Here is a 9,505-nt window from a genome sequence, read left to right on the forward strand (position 1 = left end):
GGGGGTATAGATCAAATTTGAGCAGTCCTGACTGAAGGGTCCTCCCTCGATTAGGGGCTTAGGCCAAGGCCGAGTACTCCTGAACAAAGGGTCCTCACTTGGTTGGGGGCTCAGGCCGATACTGAGTAGAGTTGACTAAAGGGTCCTCCCTTGATTTGGGGCTCAGGCCAAGGCCAAGAACTCCTGACTAAAGGTTCCTCCCTCGATTAGGGGCTCAAGTCAAGGCCAAGCACTCCTGACCGAAGGGTCCTCCCTCGATCAGGGTCTCAAGCCAAAACTGAGCAGACCTAACCAAAGGGTCCTCCCTCGATTAGGGGCTCAGGTCAAAGCTAAGCACTCCTGATCGAAGGGTCCTCCCTCAGTTAGGGTCTCAAGCCAAAGCTGAGAAAACCTAACCAAAGGGTCCTTCCTCAGTTGGGGGCTCAGGCTAAGGTCAAACGCTTCTTACTGAAGGGTCCTCCCTTAGTTAGGGGCTCACGTAAAGGCTAAACACTCTTGACCGTAGGGTCCTCCCTCGGTTAGTTTCCAAGGTATAGCTGAGCAAACCTGACCAAGGGTCCTCCCTCGGTCAGGAGCCTAGGCCAAGGCCGAGCACTCCTGACCTAAGGGTCCTCCCTCGGTCAGGAGTTTAGGCTAAGATTGAGTAGACCTGACGAAAGGTCCTCTCTGGGTTGAGGTCATAGGCTAAAGTGAGTAGACCTGACCGAAGGGTCCTAACTCGGATGGGGGTTCACGCTAAAGTCGAGCAATCCTAACTAAAGATCCTCCTTTAGTTAGGGTCTCAAGCTAAAGCTGACAGACCTAACCGAAGGGTCCTCCCTCAGTTGGGGGCTCAGGCCAAGGTGCACTCCTGACCGAAGGGTCCTCCCTCGATTGGGTGCTAAGGGTAATGCCAACCAGACCTGATCGAAGGGTCCTACCTCGATTAGGGGCTTAGGTTAAATTTGAGCAGATTTGATCGAAGGGTCCTCGCTGGGTTAAAGCTCAGGCCAAGGCTAAGCAGACTTGATAAAGGGACCTCCCTTGGTAAAGAGCTCAGGCAAAGGCTAAGCACTCCTGACAAAAGGGTCCTCCCTCATTTGAGGGCTCAGGCTAAGCCCGAGCACTTTGATCGAAGGGTCCTCCATTGGTTGGGGCTCAAAGTCCCAAACCAAGGTCGAGCAGACCTGAGCAAAGGGTCCTCCCTCTATCAAGGACTAAGGCCAGAGCCGAGTACTTTTGATTGAAGGGTCCTCCCTCAGCTAGGGCTAAGGCCAAAGTTGAGCACTCCTGACCATAGTTAACAAATTCGGATTCGGGAATTATTTGGACGGAGAATTATTCGGAATAATTCGGATGATTAATTGAAGGATTCGGTCAAAAAAGCGGTCAAAAAAGCTTATTGGGTTTTTTTTTATTATTGTTTTTTATTGTTTTTTTTTAAATAATGTTTAAATAAACCGAATAATTCGGTTTAATTCGGATTCGGTCCGAATTATTCGCGATTTATATTCAGTTTTGAAAAAGTCGCGAATTTTAAAGAATTTTATTTTTAATTCAGATTCGGTCCGAATTTTTGATAAAATTCTTTAAAATTCGGTTCGGCCGAATAATTCGCGAATTATTCGGCCGAATTGATAACTCTGCTCCTGACTAAAAGGTCATCCTTCAGTTGGGAACACAGGCTAAGGCCGACGAGACCTAACCGAAGGGTCCTCCCTCGGTTAGGGGCTTAGGCCAAAGACGAGCACTCCTGACCGAAGGGTCCTCACTCAATTGGGGCCTTAGGCCAAAGCCTAGTAGACCTGATCGAAGGGTCTTCCCTTATTTGGGGGCGTAGGTCAAAGTTGAGCAGACCTAACTGGAGGGTTCTTTGATTAAGGGCTCAGGCCAAGGACGAGCACTCCTGAATGAAGGGTCCTCACTCAGTCAGAGGCTTAGGCCAATACCGAGCAGACCTGACCGAAGGGTCCTCCCTTGATTTGGGGCTCAAGTCAAGGACGAGCACTCTTGACCAAAGGGTTCTCCCTCGATTAGTGGCTCAGGTCAAGGCCGAGCACTCCTGATCAAAGGGTCCTCCCTCAGTTGGGGGTTTAGGTCAAGGCCGAGAACTCTTGACCGAAGTGTCCTCCCTCCGTTGGGGCCCAGGCAAACACTCCTTACTAAAGGGTCTTCCTTCAATTGGGGTTAAGGCCAAGGTCAAGCAGACCTGACCGAAGGGTCCTCCCTCGGTTAGGAGCCCAGGCCAAAGCCTAGCACTCCTGACTAAAGGGTCCTTACCCGGTTGGGGGCTCAGGTCAAGGTTGAATAGACCTGACGGAAGGGTCCTGCCACGATTGGGGGGCTCAGGCCAAGGTCGAGCAGATCAGACGGAAGGGTCTTCCCTTGGTTGGGGCTCAGGCTAAGGCCGAGCAGACCTGACCGAAGGGTCCTCCCTCAGTTAGGGTCTTAAGCTAAAGCTGAGCAGACCTTACCAAAGGGTCCTCCTTTGTTTGGGAGCTTAGTTCAACGGCGAGCACTCCTGACCGAAGGGTCCTCCCTCGGTTGGGGGCTCAGGCTAAGGCTAAGCTGACCTGAACAAAGAGTCCTTCGGTCAAGGTCTCAAGCTAAGGCTGAGTAGACCTAACTAAAGGGTCCTCCCTCAGTTGGGAACTTAAGTCAAGGTTGAACACTCCTGGTCGAAAGGTCCTCCCTCGATTGGGGGCTCATGCCAAAGACGAGCACTCTTGACCAAAGGTTCCTCCCTCAATTGGTAGCTCAAGCTAATATTAAGGAGACTCCTCCCTCATTTAGGGCCTTAGGCCAAAGTCGAGCACTCCTGAAGAAGGGTCCCTATTCGGCTGGGGGCTCAGGCCAAAGCTAAGTAGACCTGACCGAATAGTCCTCCCTAAGTTAGGGGCTCAAGACAACGCCAAACACTCTTGACCAAAGGGTCCTCCCTCAGCTGGGGGCTAAGGCCAAAGCCGAGTAGACTTAATCGAAGGGTCCTCCCTCAATTAGGGCCTTAAGCTAAATTTTAGCAGAGGTGACTGAATGGTCCTCCCTCGGTTAAGAGCTTAGGCCAACTTAACGCACACCTGATAAAGGGTTCTCCTTTGGTTAAGGGCGTAGGTCAAGTCTGAGTAGACCTAACGAAAGGGTCCTCCCTTAATTGGGGGCATAGTATAAGGACAAACACTCCTGACAGATGGGTCCTTCCTCAGTTAGGGGCTAAGGTCAAGGCCGAGTAGACCTGACCGAAGGGTTCTCCCTCAATTAGGGGCTCAGGCGAACCTGAGCACTCCTTACCGAAGGGTCCTCCACGGTTGAGGGCTCAGGACAAGGCCAAAGAGACCTAACTAAAGGGTCCTCCCTTAGTTGGGGGCTCAGGCCAAGGCCGAGCACTCCTGACTAAAGGATCCTCCCTCGGTCAGGGGCTCAGATTAAAGCCGAGAAGACTTGACCGAAGGATCCTCCCTCGATTGGGGGCTCAGGTTGAGGCCGAGTTGATCTGATCGAAGGGTCCTCACTCGATTGGGGTCTTAGGTCAAGGCCGAGCAAACCTATCTGAAGGGTCCTCCCTCAATTGACAGCTTAGGCCAAGCCTAAAACTCCTGAACGAAGGGTCCTCCCTCAGTTAGGGGCTCAGGCTAAGGCCGAGCAGACTTGACTGAAGGGTCCTCCCTTGGTTGGGACTCAGGCCAAGGCTAAGCACAATTAACCAAAGGGTACTCCCTCAGTTAGGGCTCTGGCCAAGGTCGAGCACTCCTGACATAAGGGACCTCCCTCCATTGGCGGCTTAGGCCAATCCTAAAACTCATGAACAAAGGGTCCACCCTCTGTTTGGGGCTCAGGCCAAGGCCGAGTAGACCTGACTGAAGGGTCCTCCCTTGGTTGGGACTCAGGGTAAGGCTGAGCATAATTGATCAAAGGGTACTCCCTCGGTTAGGGCTCTGGCCAAGGCCAACACTCCTAACATAAGGGTCCTCCCTCGGTTGGCAGCTTAGGGTTAAACCGAGCAGATCTGACTGAAGGGTCCTCCCTCAATTAGGGGCTCAGGCCAATGCCGAGCACTCCTAATATAAGGGTCCTCCCTAGGTTGGCGGCTCAGGCCATAATCGAGCAAACCTAACCGAAGGGTCTTCCCTCGGTTGGGGGTTTTAACTGAATGGTCCTCCCTTAGTCAGGGGCTTAGGCCAAGGCCGAGCAGACCTGATCAAAGGATCCTCCCTCAGTTGAGGTCTCAGATCGAGGCCGAACACTCTTGACCGAAGGAGTCTTCCCTCAGTTGGGAGCTCAGGCCAAAGCCAAATACTCCCGACCAAAGGGTTCCGCCAAACCGTCGGACAAGTGTCACATCCAAAGCCAAACAAAAAAAAACCAAAGGATAACTTTAATCCCTCAGGAAGGACCTCCCTGAGGTAGAAAGTGTGCTTGTGATATGCATAAAACAAATCACCTAACAAGATGCTGACACTTGGTAACTGACCACTAATTAATGGAACTAGAAGCATCTATAAGAAGCCAACAATCTCGGATACCGAAACCCGAGGGATAAGAAGTTGTATCAGTTACACGATTCAAAACCAAATTATATATTCCATTCCACACATAATTAGGGTGTCACATGTATACAAGATCCAAAATAAAAAATCAAATCATTCTAATGTCTAATTTCCTATACTAAAGAAATTAACTAAATAATTATTACGACTAGGGGTGCAAGTTTGGCCCTAATGGCCCGAACCCACCCTTGGCCAGCCCTGATTGTGAACAAGTATTGACCCAAAATTTTTGGCCCTGAGGGCCGGCCCGACCCTGAGTCAAGGTCAGGGCGGGTAAGGGTTGATGTCTTTGGCCCACCCTGAACCCAGCCTGATTTTTTTACCCTGACTTTTGGTCCTCGTTTTGGCCTGGCCCGGCCCTGATTTTTACCCCTGATGTTGACCCTGGTTGTGACCTTGATGTTAGCCTTGAATTTGACCTAATTTTATATATTGTTTGACATTGAGTCATTGACACCTCAAAACTCCTAATATATCTTCTCACCGATCTCTCTTTTTTTACCAAAAAAAGAACTCTCTTGCTTTTTTTACCAAGAAATTTGTAACTTTATATTTTTTATCTCCTCTTTATTATGAAATTTTTTTTATTTTTAAGTTATATCATATTTTGCAAGGTCAAGGTTAGGGTATACCCAGCCCTTGATGGCAAACCAAGGTTAGGGTCAATCAGGGTCAGGGCCATCCCGGCCCGACCCTGAAAAATTAGGGCCAATCAGGACGGGTAAAGGTTGGGCTGAACCCTGAAGGGTAGGGCTAGGGTTGAAGTTTTGTGGCCTTGAGTTAGGGTCAAGGCAGGTTTGGGCCCAGTTAAGGAGACTCAGGGTTGGGCTAGGGTTTTAAGAAACCTAGCCCAACCCAGCCCTGTTGCACCCCTAAATACGACTACCAATTTTATTAAAGAAATAGAACCCCCAAAAAATTATCTAATAGGACTCTACTCAAGAAAAAATTAGCAGCTAAGGAATAGGCCACTTAAGATCCCTATAACTAGTATTACATAAATCCTAAACTAATTTCAAATGGACCCACCACTAGTTAAAGTATTTACTTTCGTGCACCCCCTTAAGACCACCAATTTTGGGTCTTATAATTCAGTTTCACAAATCAAACCCAATGAATGAAAATCTCATATGTAATAGATGTTAAAAAGGATAAGAAATTTTAAACCGGTCTGGCATTATAATTACATCCAATAGTCAATGCCATGCATAAAATGGACTATATAGTGAAAATTTTAATAGATGATACCATGTGCTCACAGTTTATAGGTACAATAAGCTAACCAATTTTAGTGTTGAGAACAGAACAGACTAAATTAAAAAAAAAAAAAAATAACATTTTTAAGTTCTGATGGGATATTTATATAAGTGCTGAGAAAATCTTCAAGGGAGAGCAATCAGCAATGGGTGAAACGAAACGGAATGCAACAAGCACAAACAGCTTCCTAATTCATGTACCAATATAGGTACTGTATGCATCAATATGGAATAGTAAGCAAGCGTAAGAATCCGAATGGTAAAGCCACAAAAGTGATGAACTAATTTAGATTCTTAATTATCGAGCCAGCTCTTAGGAACGTGGTTGCTCAATAGCTGCTTCTAAAATTCTATGTTAGGGCCCGTGCTCTCCATGCCATTTGCTTGCTGCAGCTGTTTCTAAATAAGATCCACCCAAGAACACATTTCTTCTGTTTCCCTTTCATGTTTAAATCTACAGGTTTTAGCCCTAGGGCCAAAATGGAAAAAAAAAATTCTCTAAGTAGACCAATATCCTTAATTGAATGCTAAGACTGGCGTATATGGCCAATTGCTTGCTGCAGCTGTTTATGTATAAGATCCACCCAAGAACACATTTCTTTTGTTTCCCTTTCTTGTTTAAATCTACAGGTTTCAGCCCTAGGGCCAAAATGGAAAAAAAAAAAAAAAATTCTCTACGTATACCAATATCCTTAATTGAATGCTAACACTGGAGTATAGGAATGAAATCAACAAGGCATGTCCATCAATCTACCTGTTATATCTGGGATTGTGGAGAAAAACTGAGAGCAAGAAACTTCTGTTGGTCCAAGTTTTGTGATTGCAGCAATGTAGGTCAGCGCAAGCATGAGGAGAGAGCAATCACTAGCATTGCCTGAATGCTCTGATAATCCTTTCCTGCATCTGGTGACAAAAGATATATGTTACATAATTCAATCTAGTAATCACTCTATAAATATATAAGCTTCCAGATGCAACAACATGAACTGCTACATACACTGTAATAGCCGCAGTACAACGAGGGTCCCTTTCACAAATGGTTGACAAAAGTTGTCACAACTATAGGAAGTTGATCAGACCAAAATCAGTCATATGCTTCATGTTGCTTGGCTAACAATTGATCCTTAATTAGGCTCTCCAAAAAAGCAGATAACCAAAATAAACTGCAATAATGTAACAAGTGTGTTGCATTAGAAAGCCCTATATCCATCAGAAAACGAGACAAAAAGATCAATAGTGAAAAAATAAGTGACTAATTATAATAAAATATACAAAACATAAAACACATTTCCGGCCATGTATGCTCTTGTTTCTCAGATCCTCAGGTTCTGATGGGATTCTAGAATCCTGTTTCTGAGGTTGGAGAAGAATGATTTCAGAATCATGCTCCAAGGCACATGAACCATTCCACTGATCCTTTGATGGGCACTAGAAGCCTCAAAAGCTCCCTTCAGTGCCTCGATTCTCGCTCTTGTCACTCAGTTTCCAGAATCTATGCATGGGAAGCTACACAAACATGCCACTTGAATAGTCCACCCTCACTTCTAGCCCAGAAGCGAGAATCAGAATGTGTCCTAAGATCAAAATAAAAGTCTAAAACATGAATTAATTGCATTGGCTTTTGTAGTTGTTTTATAGCAGTGTGTGGGTATATATTATCACACATCAAAATACATTATCATTTATCACAAAGATTTTAAAAAATAGATAGTTTGAAAATATAGTAACCTCATATTTTTGTTTGCAAATTAGAAACATCTTTGAAGTAAACAACCTGATTTGAAAGTATCAATCAGACATTTAACTTTACACATTGAGAAGAGAACTTTATCTAGAGTCAAGTGAACAAACTCAGCAAAGGATGCAGAGGAAATTGACAAGCAAACACAAAAACATAAAGGAATAATCGACAAGGTTATGAATAATTGTATAAGTAGAAATTCATATCAGCCTCTAACAATTGAGAAAATATGATGAAATTATTTGCTTAGAAACTTAGTGCAAATAACAGCAAAATTAGAAAGATAATTGACCTTCATTGAACAAAAATGTTAATATCCCTGTCTCTTAGTTCTCCTCTGGTAGATAAGGAAAATACAGCAGCCTGAGAAATTAAATTCAGATATGCCTTAAAAGATAAAAACAATAAAACTTAAATTTCTTCAGACAAAATTGTTGTAGGCACATGATCACTTTGTGGATTGGAAATCTAACATATAGCAACACTATGCTGTTTTAAATGTAAGATACATCCAAAAAAAAAGTAATGAACATATTAGTAGCATCCATGCAATAAAAAAAACTTCCAAAGGGTATAGCAAGGCAAAACCTAATAAGATAGTGCCCTCACCCAGGCATTTCTATCTAGACTAAACCAATTATTAGAAAACCAAAAGGTCTTCAATAATGAGTTATGTTCTCTGATAGCCAACTAAAACACCATCGATGCATAATGTAAGGATTGTATCAGTCCATCGTGGTAATCTTCACCTTCCAAAGATTGACGGGGTTTGACCCTCAGTTCATCCACATCATTACTAAACAACTACTTCAATGAGGCAAAATATTAAGTGGGACTCCAAAGGAGAAATGTTTCTCATGAAATCGAAGAAGGAATAACATACGAGAACAAGATCCTCTTTCTCTTAATTTATATATTAGCAATTTTTTCTTCATATTGTCAGCTCAGATATGCCCCGACATCTATTTCCATCTTTTTCTGTAACATTAACAAGTAGGCATAGGTTATTGGAGAATGAATTTAACTAAAAAAAAAAAGGGAGGGGAAATAAGGGGGGGAAATAGTACCATCGTGGCGGCATCTGGGTAGTGAGAAAGAAACAGGTCATCAATATTACTAGAAAAATGAAATATGACCAAGAGCTTCCACCTGCCTAACAGGGTAATGAGAAAGAAACATGGCATCAATATTACTAGAAAAACCAAATATGAATAAGAGCTTCCACCTGCCCTAACAAAGTACAAATCGATACAAATATGTCTTCATTTTGTTTTGATCCTCCCAAGATGACTGCAAATGATAACAACATAAGGAACTCCAAATATAAGAATCGGAAGAAAACAAGGAAAGAATGTGGAAGCAAGTATAGTATGAAACCATTCACAGATGTAAAAGTGAGCAACCATCCAAGTCTCTTCTGAAAATATATCAAACCCTAGTTTGGATTCAAGTTCAACCTTGGCATGCAGATAAGCTTTTGTTTCTTTCTTAGATCTTTGCGCTCCCTACATCTACCTTAGCCATTCATTGTTGATTCATGTTGAACCGTATAACTTCTTCGGATAGCGTCTCTGGTTAAGTCGATACCTATGATGGCAATCACTACCATGATGGTTGGTGACTGAAGCGTTTTCACATGCTTTTTGTCTACTTATTAGAGCCTTCTGACTCAAATTACCTTGGGTTCTTTTTTGCTATTATAGTGACAATAGTTCCTTGAACCATTTTCCTGTACGACATCATTTTGATCTATAATGTTTCTACCATAATCGGGTTGAATCGGTTAAATTAGAAAACCCAAGTTGTGTTTGGATGTTCAGAAAAAGAATCTTGAAAATAAAAGAAATGAGATGAGCATAGTCGAAGAAACCACACCTTTTGAAGGATTTGCAAGGTAATGAAAAAAAGAAAAAGAAGCGCCTGAACAGATTTAAACTTCTGAACCATAGTAATAGTACTCATCACCTCACCGATTTGCATGTTGG

At 43.8% G+C, this 9,505-nt stretch overlaps 1 long non-coding RNA gene across 1 annotated transcript; it reads right to left on the bottom strand.

The window, feature by feature from the left end:
• Positions 1–8,325: 8,325 nt before the first annotated feature.
• On the bottom strand, positions 8,326–9,499 carry LOC122064659. Its single transcript, XR_006135784.1, has 2 exons — positions 8,588–9,499; positions 8,326–8,498 (listed from the first exon to the last, which is right to left on the bottom strand). It is a non-coding gene; the product is annotated as an uncharacterized LOC122064659 (long non-coding RNA).
• Between the last annotated feature and the right edge of the window lie 6 nt (positions 9,500–9,505).

Source organism: Macadamia integrifolia, unplaced genomic scaffold (genome assembly GCF_013358625.1).
Source record: "Macadamia integrifolia cultivar HAES 741 unplaced genomic scaffold, SCU_Mint_v3 scaffold1709, whole genome shotgun sequence".
Lineage (NCBI taxonomy): Eukaryota > Viridiplantae > Streptophyta > Magnoliopsida > Proteales > Proteaceae > Macadamia > Macadamia integrifolia.